We start from the raw sequence: 21,357 nt of genomic DNA on the forward strand, positions 1-21,357 counted from the left end.
TTTTCAACAAATTACCGTTCAAAATCGAATTTTTGACAATTTTGTACGTGCATTTGCAGCTATTCAGAAAACTAACTTACGTGTAGTTATTGTCTAAGAATTTTTAACCGTTGCATTGTATTATACACCGTTTCATACACGCAAGGTAAAAACCAGTAGTCACGTTTATATACGCTTTTGATATTTATTATGTTTATCTCATTCTCTATATTTATTTTATTTATCTCATCTCATCTCAGTCATAATTTACAATGTGATGTGCCTGTATTGCAAAAAATTCGATCTGGAAATACCAAGTACTTCCTCCGTACCAACAAAAAGTTTATATAAAATGGTATTGCAAATACAAAACTTGCATTTGTTTGAAACGGCCTGGAGATTGAGTTTCTAATTGTTTACTTCCCAGTATTGTAATGGGTCCGTTTTTCGAAACCGAAACTTTCCACATATCATGGTCAGGACAAGGCATTAACATCAATTTTTCCCATATCAAAAAATCACAGAAAAATAATCTCCGTGTGATATCTGCGTACAGAATAATTCTTTATAAAAATGTATAAAAGGTTTAAACAACCATTCATTAGAGAGAGTGTTAAATAAAACATTACAGAATTCAAAGTAAAAAAGCTTTCAGATAAAAAAAAAAAAGAATTTTCAAATGAATTTATTTATTCATTAAAAAAAATTATGCTTTGATTTCATCTCGTGGATTGAATAAAGTGGAACAAACAAAACAGTAGCAATGATACGATACGAACCGTGATGTAAAAATCTTTGTATTATTACAGTATATTATGATTTGTATACTTGCGTATATGAAGAATTTCATTACGAATTAGGGTTCGTACAAACTAAGCTGATAATTTAATCTAGAGGCGAGTCTTTTACTAGTAAAATTTACTAATTACATATGCTTAAATAAAAAATTTTAAACTAATAAAAGTAGTTAAAACCAAAGACTATAGGATAGACAAGAAGCAGAAGTATAATTATAAGTGACATCTGGAGTCTGAGGCGATCAACTATTAAGTTTGTAGGCCTTTGCGGGTATGGCTATTAAGTTTAACTACTTTGCGGGGGTGACTATTAACTATTAAGTTTGAAAGCCTGACTCGGTAGAGGCGCTGAAACTCGTATACTACGATTTTACATTAGCTCATATGGGCTGCTTCTCCTTTATCCTATGCTCTTTGGTTAAAACTTTCAAGAAATACATCCCAACTAAAAAAAAAGGGGTGTTATAAGTTTGACCGCTATGTGTGTGTGTCTGTCTGTGTGAACCGATTTTGCTTCTTTTTTTTACGGTGATGATTACAATTTTTGTATGAATGAGGTCAAAGATTTGATGTGACTTACGTAACTTATAATACAATATTATTATTTTAACCATAAATGAAATGTTTTCTCTACAAATCAATTTCTTATCCTAAGAAACTGACGAATAAGTATCATTGCGAACAGACAATAATACTTATGAATAATGGGAAAAATGAATATTCATTCTCAAGACTTGTTCGTTGGAATTACTGTTACAATATGATCATAGATCAATATAATTTTCTTTTTCAAATATACGTCAATTGGAGATTAGTTTTATATGCTATAACAACTTATGTTTTAAAAATAAAACATATTATTGTTATATCTTGGTATAATGTATACAATTGGTCATATACGCGACCTTCGGAAGTCAGAGCAATAACTTTCTATTTACTTATCGCCGGCTAAAAAAAGTCGCTTTAATAGTTAATGTGTCTGTGTATCTGTGTATTTGTGTGCCTGACTGTGGCATCGTAGCTCCTATACGGATAAATCAATTTTATTGTTTTGTTTGAAAGGTAACTTGATCGACAGTGTGCTTAGAGAAGAGAGTGTGCTTTCTTACCCGGTTACAGGAAAAGAAGTAATGCTCTTCAAAAGGCTGAAGGTTTACTTGAAATATAGCTAAGACCATTCTCGATCAAATTACCTTTCAAGCAATACTTAAAGTCTGTTCATTTGTTTAAGAGCTTCGATACCATAAATGAAACGATCAGATCTGATTTTTTATTTTTTATTTGTTTACATTATATTCGTTGATGAGCTAAGATTGGTTGAAGATGTCGATCTGCACTAGAGGCTTGAAGTATATTGCTCTACCCTGTGTTAAACAAAATCTTACATCTTCTTTAATTTTCACTAGCAGCATTTTCAGCTTTTAGCTCTATCTTCAAGACTAGTTAAAAATTGAAGAGATACAAAGTTGAGATAAATGAAACGATGCCCCATACGTTGAAATCCACTGAGTCTACAAGCAGAAGGAGGGAAAACACTTAAACATACATAGACTGCTAAGCAAGATTCTTTTTTTTTGGGTGTCGAAAGGTTACCCTATTGCACTGCAGTATTATTTTTTGACGCACAGTTAGTAGCCAGAGGAAAAAAACAAATTTGATATTATAAAATATAAAATTTTCGAAACAAATTCAATTATACTTTCTATCAGTTAATATGTATTGAAAGAAATATAAAAAAAAAATCATAACATCTATTCTATTCAAAGTATCAATATTTTCATATTATTTTACTGAATTTCTACTCAAATATTATGTAATATCCTATCTATCTCTAGCTATTCTACCTTGAAAGATTCTCATTTGAATAATATTCGAAACAACATTCGGATGAAAAATAAAATCTATCAAATATGTAGAAGAATATCATAACACTACATACCTACATGGAATATATGTGTGATATTTGGTATACATGTCAAAATATTATTATTGAAAGCATATTTATACAGATTGTTTACCTTAAAAGGTTTAACAAATCATAAGTAGACAACATTATAATTCCTCTTAAACATGCTTTTTCTAGTGAAACCTATATTGGTTACCTAGAAACAATAGTTTTCATGTGCTTAACAGCGGATTCAAATAGATTTAAAAGTAATCATCTATATAATGATTAAAAAATCTCATTACGGACGTTATATCGGATAATTTTTAACGTTGATGTTTTTTCCGAAAAAGTCTTAAAGGAAATGAAATTTTAAATCGTAACAAGCTCTATACCCGTCCGCTTCGCTGGGTTAAAAAGTAAAGACCACCGCGATATAGTCTCCACCTCCTTTGCTCTCACTTATCTCACTTACATAACAGTTGAAATAGGTATAGGAATTGTTTAACAAAAGTAAAATATACGTACACGCAAAATTTTTTTTTTTTTTATGTTACACAGTCATAATTCATTAAAGATATCAGAACATATGACCACTATTTTTACAGAAATCTTGAATTTCGCTTTAAAATGATCTTCATAGATCGCAGTGAAATGGCAAAGACAAATTTTATTTATTTTTTAATGTATGTATGAAGTATAGTTCATGTATTATTTTGTGTATGAGTTATATTATTGTAAAGTTTCATTCAAATCCATTCAGTAGTTTTTTCGTAACAAACAAACAAAGAAACAGCAACCTTACTTTCATATCTAAGCATGTCATAAACATAAAAATGTGGACAAACGGGTATCTGTGATAGCATCAAAACAATTTATACAACCTCTTTTGGAAGTTTGTCGGCATATTAATGAAACACCGTTTATATGAGGAATATTTAAATTTCACTTCGTGTATGTAAAGCTTAGAAAAATTGAGGGTAATAAAAATTTTTGCCACATGTATCTATAAAATTGTATAACTACTCAATTAAGAAAAATAAAAATTTAAATACAGCTTTTATTGCAATAAAAAGTATTTCTATGAGTAACTCTAAAAATCACTATTTGTTAAAGCTGGAGGCACTCAATTAAAAATATTATGGATGATTCCGAGCTCGTCAAGCATTTCCAAATAGTCCGAATGATGAATGACTCATGGAAATGATGATTTTCTACTTTTTAGTACAATAAAAGCTTGACCTTGAAATCGTATTTTTTATTTAAATTTTTAATCTGAAGCTATAAAACGTATGCATAACAAATATGGTGGAAACGATTTAAAAATGAGTTCATGTTTACCATAAAAATTCCTTGTCATGTGGTTTACATATGTTATGTGAATTCTTCCCAGCAAAACCTCTTATTTGATACCCTTATCATCGAAGTTTATAGGTAATAACAAGCTCGGCATCTTGGGTGATCCATCGCAGTCGATTCAGAATGAAGTCACTTAACTGACGGTGCATTGCCATCCAAAACTTAACCTTTCAGCTTAATCGGTTGAGAATAAATACTTTAAAATTCATTTGCAAGGTTTGATCTTAACATTGCAAGATTAACAAAAGTTGATAAAAAAAGGTAATAAGCAGGAATTTTTGAAGCGTGCCCTTGTCCTCTAAAGTATTTAAAGGAATAAGAAGTGTTGAAAATCAAATAATGTGCCATTTTCAAAAACAACCATCCTTTCAGAAATTATTCGTTCATAAACTCAGTACATTTGCTAAAACATTTTGCAATTTATCTCACCTCTATGGACTTAAGCTTGACATTTTAAGCTTAAAGCGAACCATATTGAACCATACTGTTGCATAGTTTTTTTACTAAGCAATAGTACTAACTATTCCCGTATTCTACCCGGCAGAAGTACAGGCCTGGTTATTAATACAAATTGCACGTTCTAAAATCGATGAGAAGAATCGCCATAAATTTTTTTTTAGATATACCGGCAGCAATTTGCAAATTATACATCCGGAAGTGTATGGAGATCCAAATAAAAATTTTACACAAATGGACAAATAATAATTTTTATTTTTGCATTTGTGTTATCAATCATAAATGGATGATTTGCTTGCATTTTTTGATATTGCAACTGAATCGTTTGTTCTTGCAAGTATAATGAATAGTCAATATAATCTAACCAATAAATTTTAAGCTCAAAGCTATTAACTTTTAGATCGATTCTAATTTTTTTGATTATCGTGTACAATAACACGCTTTTCGAATGCTTTCTAGTCTACAATACTGCATTGCAGCAAGTTAAAAAGAACGATATACATATACAGTACAAGTAACTAGCTATACAGCGTTGTCCTGCATACCTCGACGACGAGCCATGGATGTGCTACTATACTGGTACAATGTACAACAAATATTAGAGTGTATAATGTATGTAGTTAACTCTAAAACATTCACCAGATCCATGGTTTACATTTAGAAACATTTCATATATATATACCCGGTGTCTAAATTCAACATACGGCCTTCTTAAAAAACTAGAGCGCTGGTTACATGAATTACATCCAGGAATAATTCGAAACGTTCTGTATGATTTTGAGCAGATTTTGGTTATAGTCCAACAAAAATGATCTAATAAATGTTTTCTTTTCGTTACAATTACGCTATTCGTTAAATACTTGCCCCATGTTGAGACATGGCATGTTGAGACAAAATGTTAATATAACTGGAATACCATTATCAAATTAGAGCCCAATTTGATTAAGAAATATTCCGTTTCAAAACTGATAAAAAACTCATTTCAATTTCACAAAACGTGTGCGTCAACTTTGTTCTAAAATTGTAAAGGGTGGAAGGATAATTTTACACACCTGGTACGTATATATATAAATGAATATTATGAGTTGTGTTGTGTTATGTGCCGTTAAAGCTCCCAGTCACGCTTATTTTTCATAGTGTTTCGTTTTTTTCTCCCATCTTTTTAATGCTCACATATATTTTATATAATGCTTTTGTCCGTATAGAAATTTTTTTATCTCATCCATTTTTCTTACAAAATAATGAACTTGTCGTGAATATACATTGTTCAAAATTTAAGTTACAAGAAAAGGTATTGAAGCGAATTTTCGTTAATAAAATTTAATAAACTTAGCATTTATTCCATATCACCAGTTTTACACGGATCTGACAGTTTAGCAAAAAATTTTGATAAATCTATTACTAGCAAAAATTAATGAGAATACAATGTGTGGAAGACACAATTAATTTTTTTGGACACTTGATTTTTTTTCAATACTTTTTTATGTAGTTTATAATGTCAAAGAAGTAATTTGGAAAAATTGATATGATTGCATATCTTTCCACCACATCCTGTAAAATCAGTATAAAAATGAGAAATATTGAGAAGAATTTAAACGTTCTTTTTATTGATGTCGATTAGAAATTTAAATAATTTTTCGATTGTATTTATAAATATCATATTTGGCATTCAGTAACGTGTATTACCCGTTAACAATAATAAAACCCATCGAAAAAATAAATTTAAACATTTTCGTAAAAAAATGGGCTATAAGAACTGTAGGCTTTTTCATGATTAAAATATTAACGCTAAATATAGTAATGGTATAATGAAGGTAAATCCTATCAATTATTTGTTATAATATATAATAATTAAAAACAAATTCATAACTATTATAGTACAGGCCGCCGGCATTAGAAAAACAGGTGTTTAAAACAATATTTAGTTTTTGTGATAAAAAATATGCGTCCCAAATATGTGTGAAGAAGTATTCATTGGTACTATTCTTTAAGCTTAGAAAAAGTTTTAGCATAAAAATCCCATATCGGTTGGTCTCCTATGATTGCGAGTATTGATTGGTAATATAGGTCAAAGTATTCAATCCGAGTGTTTCATCGTGTATCTCAATTTTTATAGACTAGATAATAGGTGTTTTCTTCCCAACTTCAAATATTTCGATAATTACACATCTACACAAAAAATTAATCGACAATATCAATTTGTTGATTAGATATTCAATTTTATTTTTTTTTAAGTTGCACACGAAAATTTTAAAAATCCGAATAAATTCCTAACACAAAAATTGTAAGGGTCCAAATAGATTGATTGCTTTAACAAATATACACTTCCTTGGCTACAGAAGCGAAAACTTAAAAATGTCCAATTATTATTTTCTTGAACCTCTTGTATGTGATTCATAAGTGATTTTGTTGGTAATTGCGTGAACTTGCTTTTCTTAATTAAGATATAGTTTAAAATAATTTAAAGCTTGTAAATTTGTTAGTTAATCAATATCAATTAAAAGTTTCTGGTCATCAAAAGTTAGAAAGAAAATTCTTATCAGTATGGTTAAGAAAATACTCTCTCTTCAAGACCCAAAGCAGCAGGATGTCATCCTTTTGGCAAGTTTCATTAATGAACGTACGTAGAGAAGCTTTGAATGCTACTTTATATCTTCATTTCCAAAATACGAAATAATTATTCCAATTTATATTTAATTCGTGTTGCGTTGTATCCATACAACACAAGTGAAATTTATAAAATTTAAAAAAACCCGACAAATTTTTGGTTACGGAACCCTAAACACGCACTTGAAACATATCTAAGAACACTCTCCATTAAATTACCCTTTTTCCCTTAAGCCTCTTCCAATCTGAGCTGATTTTGATGATCATCGACAATTATTTCCTTTTTTTGACAAACAGACAGACAGACAGACGCACACACATAGCGGTCAAACTTATAACACCCTTTTTTTTAGTTCAGGGGTTAAAAAGTACACAATTTACGACTTTACATATAACTTAATACGAATATTAACTTTTTAATCAAAATATTGAGCTTTAAAACGGTAACAAAAATCAGTAAACTTAAAATTGCATGATTGTTGATTAATTATTAAGTGAGTGTAAGTTTTCTTGAAAACTTGTTCGAATCATCGTTATTTTATTCTGATAATTTGATAGGTAATTCGGTATCAAAATTTTTTAGGTACGAGTCGAAGACATGATTTCTATAAAATTAACGCGATGTGTTTGTAATGTACCTATATAGGTTTGCTAAAATTGTAGGTAGTGTGTGAGAGAGAATTAGTAATACGAGATGCAGGATCAAGGTTGATAAATTTATTCAATTGGAAAATCGAATGATTTGTATATTGAGTAATATTTTGCATCGTTCATTATGTAATCAACATTTTTGAATTGAAATAAAACCACAGTACAGTTGAGTAACGTTACTGTTTAACATTTTTAATTTAGTATTTTTTCATGTTGTTTCTGTTTCTATCTAGTATTGTTTTAATGTTATTTGTAATCAATAGAACATTAATTGCTTTTTCTCGCGACCGACGCATGTTTTCGGTTAATCAAAATTCAACATGGTTGATTTGAAAGATTTATCATCAATTAAAAATTTCTTTTTAAAATAAATATTGTGATCAAATACTACTAAAAACTAATCTTACGTAGATCAAACGAATAATAGAGTGAGTACCTTGAATCATTCTGTAATAATCTCGGCAGATATTGCTATTTCCTAGAAAACATTTATTGGACAATAATTTGTATTGAAATGAAGATATTTTATCGGAATGCAGGTGGTCTGGTTTTCAATGTGAATTTGTTTAAGGATAACTAAAAATAAAAACAAAAAAAATTCGTAGGGCAAGAGCTTATCAGCTTAACAAATTCCCTCAGAGATTGCAAAAAATAACACATTTTTCTTAAAATCAAGAGTTTTTATTTCGAAAACTAAGCGTTCAAAGAAAAAAAAATAGAACTTTTTACTTAAAACTGCTTAAGCGATTTATTTTGCAAAAATTCAAAATTTCGTACTTTTGCACTAAAAACTCCCCACCCCTTCTTTATCTGTCGATTATTCTCATCAACTTTCATCAACATCGATAGCTAGAGAGGATACACTCACATAAATGTATAGATGCAGACACATAATTTTCAAAATTCCATCATCAGTATAAAAGCAATGACTCCATTTCCTTCGGTAGTTCGTTTGTAAAATGTTTTTGAGAAAAAGTACAAAAATTCGATGCTTCTGATTGTCTATTTACAATCTGATCATTATATTTTGTTTTATAAATCATACTCTACATAAATCATTGTTTATTGGAAGTAAGTTCATACCATGTATACTTTAAAATGATGTTTCCTAGGTTCAATAATAACGCAACACTTTCTTTATATCAGTAAATGTCTCGTGGCCAACCCTTGTAGCTCAGTTGGTTAAACCGTAACCAATTCTGTGCATCCATAGGATACCAGGTTCGATTCTCGCCGGCACAAAAAAAAATTTAATTAATGATTGTGATGTGCTAGAGTACATGCGTGGTACATACATGAAGGATGTGTACTCAGCGTCTCAAAGTAATTGAGGAATGGATACATGAAAAATTAGTGGAAAAGGTGGTACAACACATAATATATTGTATCACAATGGGTTCTATGGCCTAAGTGTGTCTCTCGTGGACAGCAAATATGACCTAACCTAATCATATATTTTGTCGAAAATGTGTATATTTCAGCCAGCAAATATATATGAAATATATATCAGAGTGTTGCAGTTTTAATTGAACGCATTAATATACGGTACTTAATACATATGAGCTAAATTTTACTGGTATATTTTTATTGGATTACAAAGTATACAGATACAAAAGTATAAGTGAAGCAAAAATCTCATTTATTTACGAACGATTTCAAACAGTTAATTTTCAGAATGCTTCAAAACTATTCTTTTCTGAACTTTTCATTCAATTATCTAAGGTTAAATAATTAAACACTACATAAATAACGGGTTTAATATAAAACAATTCGAAGTATACAATTAAGGTATTTTTCTATGGGATGTTCCAGAGCACCCGTATCACTGATTTCTAAACTAGAAAAATGTTTATTTCAAAAAAGCAAAATATTTTCAAAATCCGCTATTGAATAAATATATAAAAAATATTTTCTTTATAAATTGCTATCGAAAGGTGTAACTTTCAACTTCGTTCTCGGCAATTGATAATTATATCATCTATTATTAAAGTGCATTTAATAGTATATTTTAAATGGAGCTTGTTATTCTTTTCCAGATATGGATTAATTAGTCGTTCAATTAACTACGTAGCCTTTTTTTTATACAGCGCCGTTCAATAAACGACCTAAATGATATTCAGCCATAGCATTTAATACAACATTTAATGAACTGACTGGCTGATGCCGAGGCCATTCATACAATAAGATGACTCTTTGAGAAAAAAGATATATCTGATATTAGAAATTGTTTATTTTCGTGATCTAAAATATAACATTGTTATTTAGTAATCATGAGATCAAAAAGCGTAACTCAAAAAAACTTTCTGAAATTTCTTTGTCATAGTTTGTATCTGAGTACTGGAATTTTGGCCGTGAAAACCAGTTTTTAATAGTACCATACTTAGCGCCAACTTGTTGTTTAATATAAAACAATTCGAAGTATACAATTAAGGTATTTTTCTTCACTACACAGTTTCATTTTGCGTCAACGCTATCAGACACTGTGGGAAACATATAGTGGGTTGCCGACGTCATATTGTGGATTTCAGCGCTAGTTGGTAGAAAGTGAAACTAATTTTAAATGACTTGGTAGTCATTTAAGTCATTAAGGCAAGTAGTTAAATGTTATCAATTCAGTTCTTTCCTATAGCTGTTTGATTGAATGGTTAAATATTACTCAGATTTCCATGATTGTTGACAAAAATATGAACTTCGAGTCTTCTATACCCAACAAAAACAAAAATTTGAAATTATTACCCTTCGATGATAGGCAGCCATTCATAGGAAAATAAATACTTTGAAACAACCAATTCTCTAGTTTTACAATAGGTGACACATATAATGAAACACACTATAAAAATTTTGGCACAATAGTTTTATACTTTTTGTACTGAATTCGAATTCCAATAAGTTACCAAATAGGCCCCATTTGGGAAAAACTATTTAAAATCGTCTATTTTTACATTGGGCTATCCCAAAAGGTTCCCAATTGGATCCCAATTGGGATAGACCTATTTTAATTTAATTTGGGCTTTCCCAATAAGTTACCAAATAGGCCCCAGTTGGGAAAAACTATTATAAATCGCCTATTTTTACATTGGGCTATCCCAAAAGGTTCCCAATCGGATCCCAAATGGGATAGACCTATTGGGCCATGCCCCAACAAATCCCAAGCGGGCCCCAATATAAGTACTGGGACAATTTCTAGTCGGGTCAGTTGTGTAATCTAAAACAACGCGTTCCATTCTAAAAAAAATTACATCAACTTCACATTTCTTGATGGAGCTTGCTTCTTAAAAATAATTATTTTTCCACTTTTAAAATAGATGATACGGGTGGTCTGGAGCACCGTGTATATAGAAATACTACTCCAATTTTGTAAACAAAAATTTATATTCAAAACATATCGTAAAACTTTTTCGAACCAACCATTTACCGAACTGACTTGACTGTTGTTATTGTATCTACGAACTGATAATAATTGGTGGCTGTTAGTATATGTGCATCAGGAGAGAAAACTGCACAAGGGTTTAAACAAATAAAAACAAAATTTAGAAAACAAAGTGAAAAAAAAACCAGCGAAATAAAGTTAGTTTTAAGTTTTTTATCCATTCATTTACTCTTTTCATTCCAATTACAATTGCAGCGGAAAAGTATGTAGAATGTTACATTACAACTCAAAAAAAATTGAATCAGTTTGAAATTTTTGAGACTGGTGTGTGAAGTTTTAATACTAGCTGTGTTAAGTGAAATTTTTGACAATAACTGGCTAAATAAAAAAGCAATTTCATCAATTATAAAATAAAAAATGTATCTCAAATATCAAATTTGAAGTTTATGAGACCCTGTAAAGAAAGTGTAGCACATGCAGAAAAAAAATTAAATTTTAAGAGTAGACAGTATTAATGTGAGAAATAAACACCAAAAAGAGGTACCCTAAAAAATTAAGCTCTTTTATTTATTTTTGGTAGAAGGGCTTTTGTGTGGAGCCACAGGTGGATTTTCGATGGCATAGTAAAAAGTGGACCTAGGGAAGGAAAGCGAAATGAAGTAGACAAATTTTTGGTCAAAAGACTCTCGTTGGGGAGCCTTAGGTAAATTTACGAAGACTAAAAAAACATGTGCTTTCTTCCATTTTTTATTTTCATTCAGTTTGTTTTGTTGGTCATCGAGTGAATTAATAGTTTAATTGCTCATTTTTCGACGATTGATTTTTGCTATCGTTACATAAACTATGTAACGCGTTTAAATCACTTTAAATCCCACCCCCTCTACAGCATTACGCCATATAAACATTTAGATAATTTTCGTTAATATGATTAATATTTTGTAAATAGTAGTCGTTAATGGCCTCGCCTTTAAAAAGCGACTGTAAATATAAAAAAAAAAAAAAAAAAAAAAAACAGAAAAGTAAAATGAATAATAATTACTTGCTAGAAATCATCTGTCCGTGTGGAAGTCAACCAATCACCGATTAGTTCAATTAGGGGAATCGAAAAATATTTTTGTGTTGTATCACTAATGATCACTAAGCATTTTGACTGCCCGTGTCACAAAAATACCGAACGAAACACGCATCGTTAGCTGGTTCACTATTTTCTATACAAATATTTTAAAAAAATTGGATCTCCATTAGCTAACTCCCACTAGCATTGATCCATCCATCCTGTGACAGCCCATAACATCCTTGTATAGAGAAAAACGTGCTTTGTGAATGGCCCCTTGAAGCAGATTGCATCCAATTATATGAACTACAGTGAACACAAATACTCCATACATATTATATAGACACTAATTTTGTACTACCATCCTGCACTCGTGTACTTACTATAAACAAAAGATTGCATCAGTTTACTGGTTAGTTTGTTATAGAATGTAAGTAAGTTACACTGAGAAACGATAATCGTGGTTTTTCTTCATTAAAAACGGAAAACACAGGTAGATTATGTTTACAATCCCACATCTCTGAGACAGGTCAATTCACATGATTCTATATTGCGTTGTTCCTAATACAAGTTACGTATATATAAAGTAGACAAGTACAGGCTGGAGAATAATATTCATTTAATCACCTCGGTTCACTAACATAATTTTAATGTATAACTTGTATATTTTGATTACTTACTCTTGAATCAAAGTTAGGTACCAAAGGTTTCTAAAATTATGTTATTTATGTATATCTCAAAACATATAAAAAATGTTAATATATGTTGCAGATGGACTACCGAATTTTGTGTTACAAAAATGTCAGTTGTTTTACAAAAATAAATAATTACTATGAAATAAATAGGATAAACAATTACATTCACATAAACATATTTAAAATCTTAAAATTTATCAACAGCTTAATAAAAATAGTGCCTTTGACGTAACAAAACCTAAGTAAAAGTTATAAAACAAAAAAATCCCTATATATTATGAATGTGAAAGTAAGGATATATATTTTTTTTTGTGACTTTTTCACAAAAACTACTAAATGGATTTAATTGAAACTCAAGAATAATATAGCTCATACATCAGAGTAACACTAAAATTAAATTTAGTCTTAAATTATAAAAATTAAATTTAGTTTGCCAATCCGCAGTTCTATTATTATTAGCTGTCACTGGTTGACGTATGATAAAATGATTTTCCCAATTACTAGAACAACATGAACCAAACAAACCAACACAAAATTTTACAAAAATTTGCGTAGTCATAGCCCTAAGGCAGTTTAAGCAGGAGTATTTTTGGGAGGACTTTCTCATTAGAGCTTTTGCATAGTGTTGTGGAACTACGACTTTTAATTACGATATCGACAAATTTAAAATCGGTTATGACTAATTCTAATTGCTGTTTTTGAAGTGTTACACAACGAATAACCATTTTGTCAGACTTCGGACTTCTTCTTCTTAGTATATCAAAAACAGGAATATTTATCAATTTTATGATCATAGTTAAATCAAAATTTGCACCATTTTCCTTCCATTCCTTGCTCATTGTTAAATCACTTAAAAACTGATCCTATACAAATTTTCACTTTTTTACAAAAGTTTCATTGAAAAAACAATTGGCATTCTTTCAATTTCAAGATGTGCCAATCTGTACTTTAAGAAGTATCATAGCATACGGAATTGTTCGACAAGATATGGAAAATGTTCCTTGTTATCTATATCAGAGTAATTTTGTAGAACTGAGATGCTAGGCTATATGTGTACATTAAAAGTTACACAAATACAATATACACCAAGCAAAGCTAAGTTAATAATGTTCTTACTAGGTACATATAATACTAGGTTGGTGGATATGGTTAATAGTAGTAGATTTATCCATATGATGAATACAGTTAAGGTATTACTCTCACTACGATTTTCTCTTTTGCCTTAAAGCGTTATTTGTATAAGAATATATTATTTTATATTCTATATGTTCGTACAATTTATTAGACTAAATGTACAATAAACTTGATATAATTAAAATTATCTCTATTTGTCTATAAAGCTTTTTTTTATCTGTGAATAAAAAATTAAAATATCTTCTATATTACTTTTTTATAGAGCTTTTACTCTGTTAAATTGTCACATGCATATAAATATATATGCTGGATCTATTAAGATGGAATGGCTACACCCAGAAATGCCGATATACTCATTCATTGCTATTGATGATCACCCGTCAAACTTTCGATAACGTTTACTGAACCTTGTTGCTCTATTAGCTCAGTTGGTTAAGGCGTAACCAATTCCGTAACCAATTCAATCTGAGCTGATTCAATCTTGAAGTCACAACGTTGATTGAATGACCGTTGAAATCCGTGTCTACTTCAAAAGCTGGGGGATATTAGAAATAAAACAGCAATTCAAAATCATTTTTCAAGAGATTCTCTGTATTTCAAATCAAAATTCGTAGGTGTACTGGATTAACACATAATAATTTTAATGATTAGGTAAAAAAAAAATTAACGACATTTCCTTTTATAATATTTTTAGTGTAATTGACAATAATCCTACTTATTTTTCCAGATTACCAGACAATAAATATATATTGTATGTCTACAATATCCAATTTTAATAAAAAAAATTTATAGATTTGTTAACATAAAAATATATTTTACTGTTAAACTTGAAGTATAAATGTAGGTTTCTATTTTCATTTTTATTATTTATTAATATTTTTATAACATATTTATGAATATCATAATTTTAATTGAAATAGAAAAAAAATCTAGCTTTACACTGTTATTACCTCTATATACAGACAGGCCATATATACAAACACAAAATATAAAAAGAACGTCAATAGTAGAGTTCCGCAACAAAGGGTCCATTCCCAAAAATTTATTTAGAAAACAAAAAGAGTTATCTGATAACGGTGAACAGGTCTTTCAAATTAACTAACAATTTTTTTTCGCATCAATTATAAAAAGCTATAACCTTCAAAAAGCATGTCTCTAACACCAACTCAGGTTACCTCAAATATGAGAATGGCATTGAAGTTCTTGGTATTCGAAAGGTCCTGCCGAAAGTGCTTAAATGCAGTAGGAAAAGTCGTCTAAATATGTTCGTTGTTTTCATTAGTTCCAATCCTCGGCTGCAGGCTTTAAGCTCCAGCAGCGGTAATTTATCAATTATTAATATCCAATTTGGTGGTTGATTATACTATACGGTTGATTATTTGGCTATTTTTTATTGTTATTGACATAAAGTCGTTCTAAAACTGTTTGTGGCCTTACTTTTAAACAAAACTTATATTAACTTGAACGCCCGAACGCCTGCAATAGCTGTCACGGCTATTGCCGGAGCTGTGTGTAGGAGGAGGAGAAGATGTCTCATCTTCTCTGTCACTGTCCTGCTCTTGCCACGAGGGGATGGACTTATTTGAGCCAACCTTTCTTTGATGGCCATTCTGTCCTAAAGTCCGTTGACGTCAAAGCACTCCTCATGAACCATTCTTGGATCATGGGGTCCGTTGTGATACCGAAAATGGTTCGAGTCAGTCAAGCCAGGGTCGCACCAGACACTATTCACGACTTGTTTTATGCTGTAATTCATACCCTGAAATACTGTACTCTATACTTTATGTTCTCTTTACAATCCAATATGATGCTACTATAAGTATTAAGTTATGGAATTAGCAGTTCGTTTGTTAGTGCTAAAGGATAACATTTCTATAACTAACATAGTGTGTATACATAGCTGTAAACATATTTATCGAAAAAACTAATATTATTTATATGAATATTATGATAATTTTATTAATAAATTACAAGATCAATAAATGTGGGCGTTTTAAAATAATTAATTATTCCTATAAATAATTAACAACACACTTAATATAATTAAAGTTAAAGTGTGGGTAATTACTTGATTTTTTAATAAAAAATTTGGTTTGGTAGTATTTTTTTTTTAATTAACTTAAAAAATTTCTGAATATTGAGATCGTAAGCTCCAGAAATATTAAACCATTCATAGCCAAGTAAACGCACTTTCTTCAGTCCAGTAATTTTTTTACCGCGTATTCAATAACAAAAAAACCAAATTTCAATTTGAAAATTGTTTATTTATTTTCTGTCCACCTCACAGACAGGCAGATCACGCTAAATAAATGTAATAAGATGAATTAAATAGGTAAAATTATTTTGCCTGTCTCTCAAAAATCCGTACTAAATAAATTATCCTAATAAGGGAATCCTAACAGAGATCTCTCGATTATGAGAAATACCATAAAAGTGAAAGTTTGTAAGCGCTTCTTTAACAAGAGATATGAAAGTATTCTGAATAAAATAAGTTGCCAAAATATGTTTTCACCATAATGGGTACAAAGAAAAAGGTTGGTTAAAGAGATGTTTACCAAATATAAATCGTTATAAGAATTCAAGCATTTATTTACTCATTACAAACGAAATTATTAATTTTAAAACTAAAAAACCTTGTTAAATGTTGCTGTTGAATTTGATGTTGTAACCCATTCTTTACGTTTGACACAGAGTGTTTTATTCTAAGTAAGGATACGAAATAAGGAATGTTCTATAATTGGCTGCAGACTTCTTCGCTTCCTGAATAAGCTGGGAAAAAAATGCTTTCTACCTAATTTGGATCTGAGACGTAATTCACTACAAAATTAACATCATCAATGAATAAAAAATACTTACATTGGTCTGAGTTTAACTAGTATATTGTAAGGATGGTGAATAGCTAACCTCTTAACACATCTTGGGAATGAATAGCTTAAAAACTAAATGTCTGTTAATGTCTAGAGGAAGGGCGGGTGGCCAATGAGGAAAGGTTGGAAATTTGTTGGTGATATTTGATTATAAAAGTTAGAGTAGCCCAGCGAAGCGAATGAGTTACTATTAGTTCTCTATAAAAAAAAAAAAGGCCATTTTAAAAATGAAAGAAAAATATCAAACATTAAACAATAAATAAATTTGATATATGAAACAATAGAGAAGAAAATTTTATCTACAACTATATTATTTACTAGTAATAAACACACTCATATCAGTTTGAAGCAAAGTTTTATTTATAATATGAACCATCTAAAAACTCTTTAAGTCTTTATTCATATATGTAAGCAATACTGAAAAGAATCAGTCGACAAAATATAAATAACAACATTGGACCAAAATGTTATGTCTAGACATACGAAATAACCAACAACCACTCAAATTCACTATAGTTATTACTATAGTCTAGTAATTTTGTATTGATATTATACATAAATATACAGAAGGTTCTAAATATCCTTTGTCACCATTTAATGAGAAATATGGGGAAGGTTAAGTTAAATACGAATGTATATAAAAAGTTGTTTAACTCAAAGGGAGTATAATTAAAAGACCTTAAATTTGAGTATAACCCCAATTTCAAAAAATTAACTCAAGGCCACTGAATCATAATGTCGTCCTTTATTCAGCAGGCTACTTATTGGTGGACACAATTTTGTATTGAACAAATATACTCACTAAAAATTGACTAGGACGAAGTGGGAATATCAACAATATAGGCTTTTGTCCTAAATCGATTCAAGAAAGTATTATTTAAAAAAATACTATCTACCCAATGTATTTTACATTTGTCAAAACCAACTTTTAGCTTCTAAAACATAATATCATGGCGTTTTGAATGACATCAAACCGTGTTATACAATCATTTTTGTTTATGCTAGTTACAAGTTTTTGCAAGTTTACAGTTTTTGTAATTGTAAGCTTACAAAGCCTTTTATATAATGTGGCGTAGTACCTTCAAAGTACATATGATTGGTGTTGACTGTCACGTGACTGAATGTGTAATTTCAAAGAATTTTTTAAAGTAATAATAATCCTTATATTTTATAAAAATTAATTTTTTGTTTTGTTATACGAACAACATATTATGATTATTCATTAGAAACTTTTATCCAACCGATTAATTCTTCGTGGACAAAAGCCTATTCTGCCAAATCTGCTTATATTTCCTTTTTGTATAAATATTTTTTTTATAAAGAGTGGCTTTTGAATGCAAATAGGTATTTTCTCCTCTATCATTTATAAATTTGAATTCACTGTTAAACGGCGATGGAGGTATAACTCAAGTTTGTGGTATTTTAAGACATCTCAATTAAAGCCCAACAGTTTTTGTTTGAATCATATTTCTAAATTTTATTATTAAAAGGAGGGCTAAGAACTTATGGAACATACTATATATTATAGATATATATTCATAACATTAAATATAAATGGGTAGACAACTAGAAACTAGGGGTAGAATAAAACACTATTGCTCTTTGATTGTCGTTCCATTTCAGCCATTATTTTTTTTATATTTTTTATTTTCTACTGAAAACTAAAACATCATAACGTTTTTCAACATTTCACGGTTTGTTTCACGTCCTGAATTTGTTGAATCAGCAACTTTTTTTGTATAGTTTTATGATTTTAATTTATTAAACAATTTTGGTTTTTATTATTATAAAAATGGTCCCGTAGTTAATTCATATTCGTTGAGAGTAGTGATATTTTTAAAAACGCTTTTGTTAATAAACGAAACAAAGTAAAACAAAAAGCTAATTTTGTTAAAAAGTAAAACATAATGTTTTTTTTAATAACGTAATCCAATATGAATGAAATGGTGAATCACAATTTGCACTATCCCAAATTCATTAGACACATAGACAATAGTAGGTAGCTTGAGAAAATTAAGTACTCACCATCATACGAAAGATTGTTTAAAAAAAAGGAATTTTGCTCATTTCGTTATAACCAGATGAGACAATTTTCTTATGAAATTTTATTGATTTATAAATACGCATATGATAGCTTATCTATCGAAAATGTTCATGGCTATTTGGAATTAAATTAATTTTAATCTTTTTTTTCATGAACGATTTTTGGAGGCAAGCCTCAATCATTATTTTTGTAATTAAAATATCTTTATTCTGATACCAATTTCGAATGGTTAACAAATCTGTGTAGATCTGTTCATAGCATATGAACCACACCGATCTGTTCACTAAACCTTAATTGGTATCAGAAGAATGATAATTAAATAGAAATGCGAAAATATTTGTATAAGCTTTCCTGCAAAAAAACCTTCATGGGAAAAAGTTGATTAAAAAAACTTTCATTTAATTAAAATGAACACTTTTCGATAGATATGCTATCATAGGCGTGTTTATAGATTAAATTTCATAAAAAATATGTCTATTTGGCTACCTGATGGGTGAAAATCGACCCTATACCGTCTCTTAGTTTGCACCAGTGTTCCTTCGAAATCCATAATCGACTGTCTTACTTGAAAAAGTCAATATTTTTGCATTCGAAAGTTACAGATGAATACAGAGTGATCAAAAAGAATCTATATCGTATCTCTATCACTAGAAGGAATAAGATTTCGACATAAAGGATTTAAGAAGATTGAATGCATTTAGTAGTATACGCTTTCTGTAGTAAGAAAGTCAACGCATTTCTTCCCCATGGAACCAAGTTTAAAACTACACAATAACTGTAATTTATGCCTGACTCCACTACAAAAACCACTATAAGCCAAGGTCTTAGTTTTGAAATAAAAAGTTAAAAATTGCAAATCAAATTTTTTTATTTATGTCTATTATTTTTAATAGAATAAATATTTTTCAATTTCATCAGTGCGACATAGAAATCTTGAAGTCAAGATGTATACATTAGGAATATCTGCATTGGAAACAGTTTCATTGATTATTTTTCTCAATTTTTACACGGAATTCTTAGACAGTCAAGCATTTCTTGATTATTATGAGTCTAAAAACTTTAAAATATTTTTGATTGAAAAAAAAAAATTGTTTCTATGCAATTCAACGGACATTCGGGCGAAAATGTATAAATAACTTTATGTATAGGTATCCTATTGGTGCAAGTATTCTAAATCTATTTATACGGTTTATTAATCATGAATGTAAATGATAACTTAATTGCACTTAAACTAATGGCAATAAAGTTTTCCTAGCACCTATATGGTAATTAAATAGAGATTTCAACTTTTATGTCTATAAGAGCACAGTTATATTTACCTTCATCTAGATATGTATGTTTTATTGTTTGTAAATTTAATGGAACGTAGGTTTATTACTTTGGATATGAATAAAAGGGTATTTTTTTCATCCTGAATACTATACGCTTAATAAATACAAGCTTCAGTCGAATTATTCTGGCATATCTACTACTTAGTAATACAATTACAGTTCATAAAAGCTCCAAGTCACAAATAACTGGCTTATTTTGTTTGAGCAAGTTCGTTTTACCGAGACGCCCAACATTTGATCTATGAAAATTATTGTAGGTGTACTTATTGCATGTTCTCTTTCACGTGGCTCGGAAAGTTATTAACCGCACGCACAAGCTTCATTTTTATCCATATCCGATTTGTTGTTATTCTATATTCTATATAAGAAGATTATTGAAAAATAAATGCAAAAATCGTTTTATCCGAAAGTTATAAGAATATTAAGTCGATATATTTTAATGTCGAATATCGGAGCTGCTGACAAAAAATTATTCGGTTATTAACGATGCAGGGATAGGTACAGGATTAACAGTTTTTTTTAAGTGAAAACTTCTTTAGCCACATTGAGCTATTCTAGTATAATAGTTCTTTATTAGAGGATAAAAGTTGAAGCATCATAGATTGCACGTTCAAACCACCGGTGGTTTAAGATCTATCATCATATACATAAATACTTACAATAAAAAAAATTATCTTCCTAATGTTTATGGCCGCGAAACTCGAAAAGTCTTTCAAGAGTATTTATACATAGTATTTATATCCACGATTATTTATACGCACTACAACCTGAAGTTGTAGTGCGTATAATAATTCCCACGGAAAATAATATTTAAGAAAAAGATAGTCAGTCATGGAGATTGTCGACGAAAGTGAAAACATATAACTTTGGAATAACTGGCCAGTATATTTTTAATATTTGAATAATAATAATTAATTTCTCAATACTATTCAAATAGCTGTTCACAATTCTAGATGAATATGCTGGGAGCGCAAATAAATACATTTGAATAGTAAGATTTTTGGAGCGGAACCCTCAAATACATTTTGTAGTGGAACAAATTGTGAATCTAAACCATTCTCGCATCCACTTAACACACACACAAATTTTTTTCAAAATTCGTGCATACGTTTAGGAGGAGTTCAATCA

The 21,357-nt window shown here is 29.6% G+C and overlaps 1 long non-coding RNA gene across 1 annotated transcript; it reads left to right on the forward strand.

Annotated features, from left to right (window-relative positions):
• The first annotated feature begins 1,049 nt into the window (after window positions 1-1,049).
• LOC123293146 lies at window positions 1,050-9,608 on the forward strand. The gene is made up of 3 exons (XR_006535007.1): window positions 1,050-1,193; window positions 1,902-1,903; window positions 9,598-9,608. It is a non-coding gene; the product is annotated as an uncharacterized LOC123293146 (long non-coding RNA).
• Window positions 9,609-21,357: the final 11,749 nt, after the last annotated feature.

This window comes from Chrysoperla carnea, chromosome 2 (genome assembly GCF_905475395.1).
Source record: "Chrysoperla carnea chromosome 2, inChrCarn1.1, whole genome shotgun sequence".
Lineage (NCBI taxonomy): Eukaryota > Metazoa > Arthropoda > Insecta > Neuroptera > Chrysopidae > Chrysoperla > Chrysoperla carnea.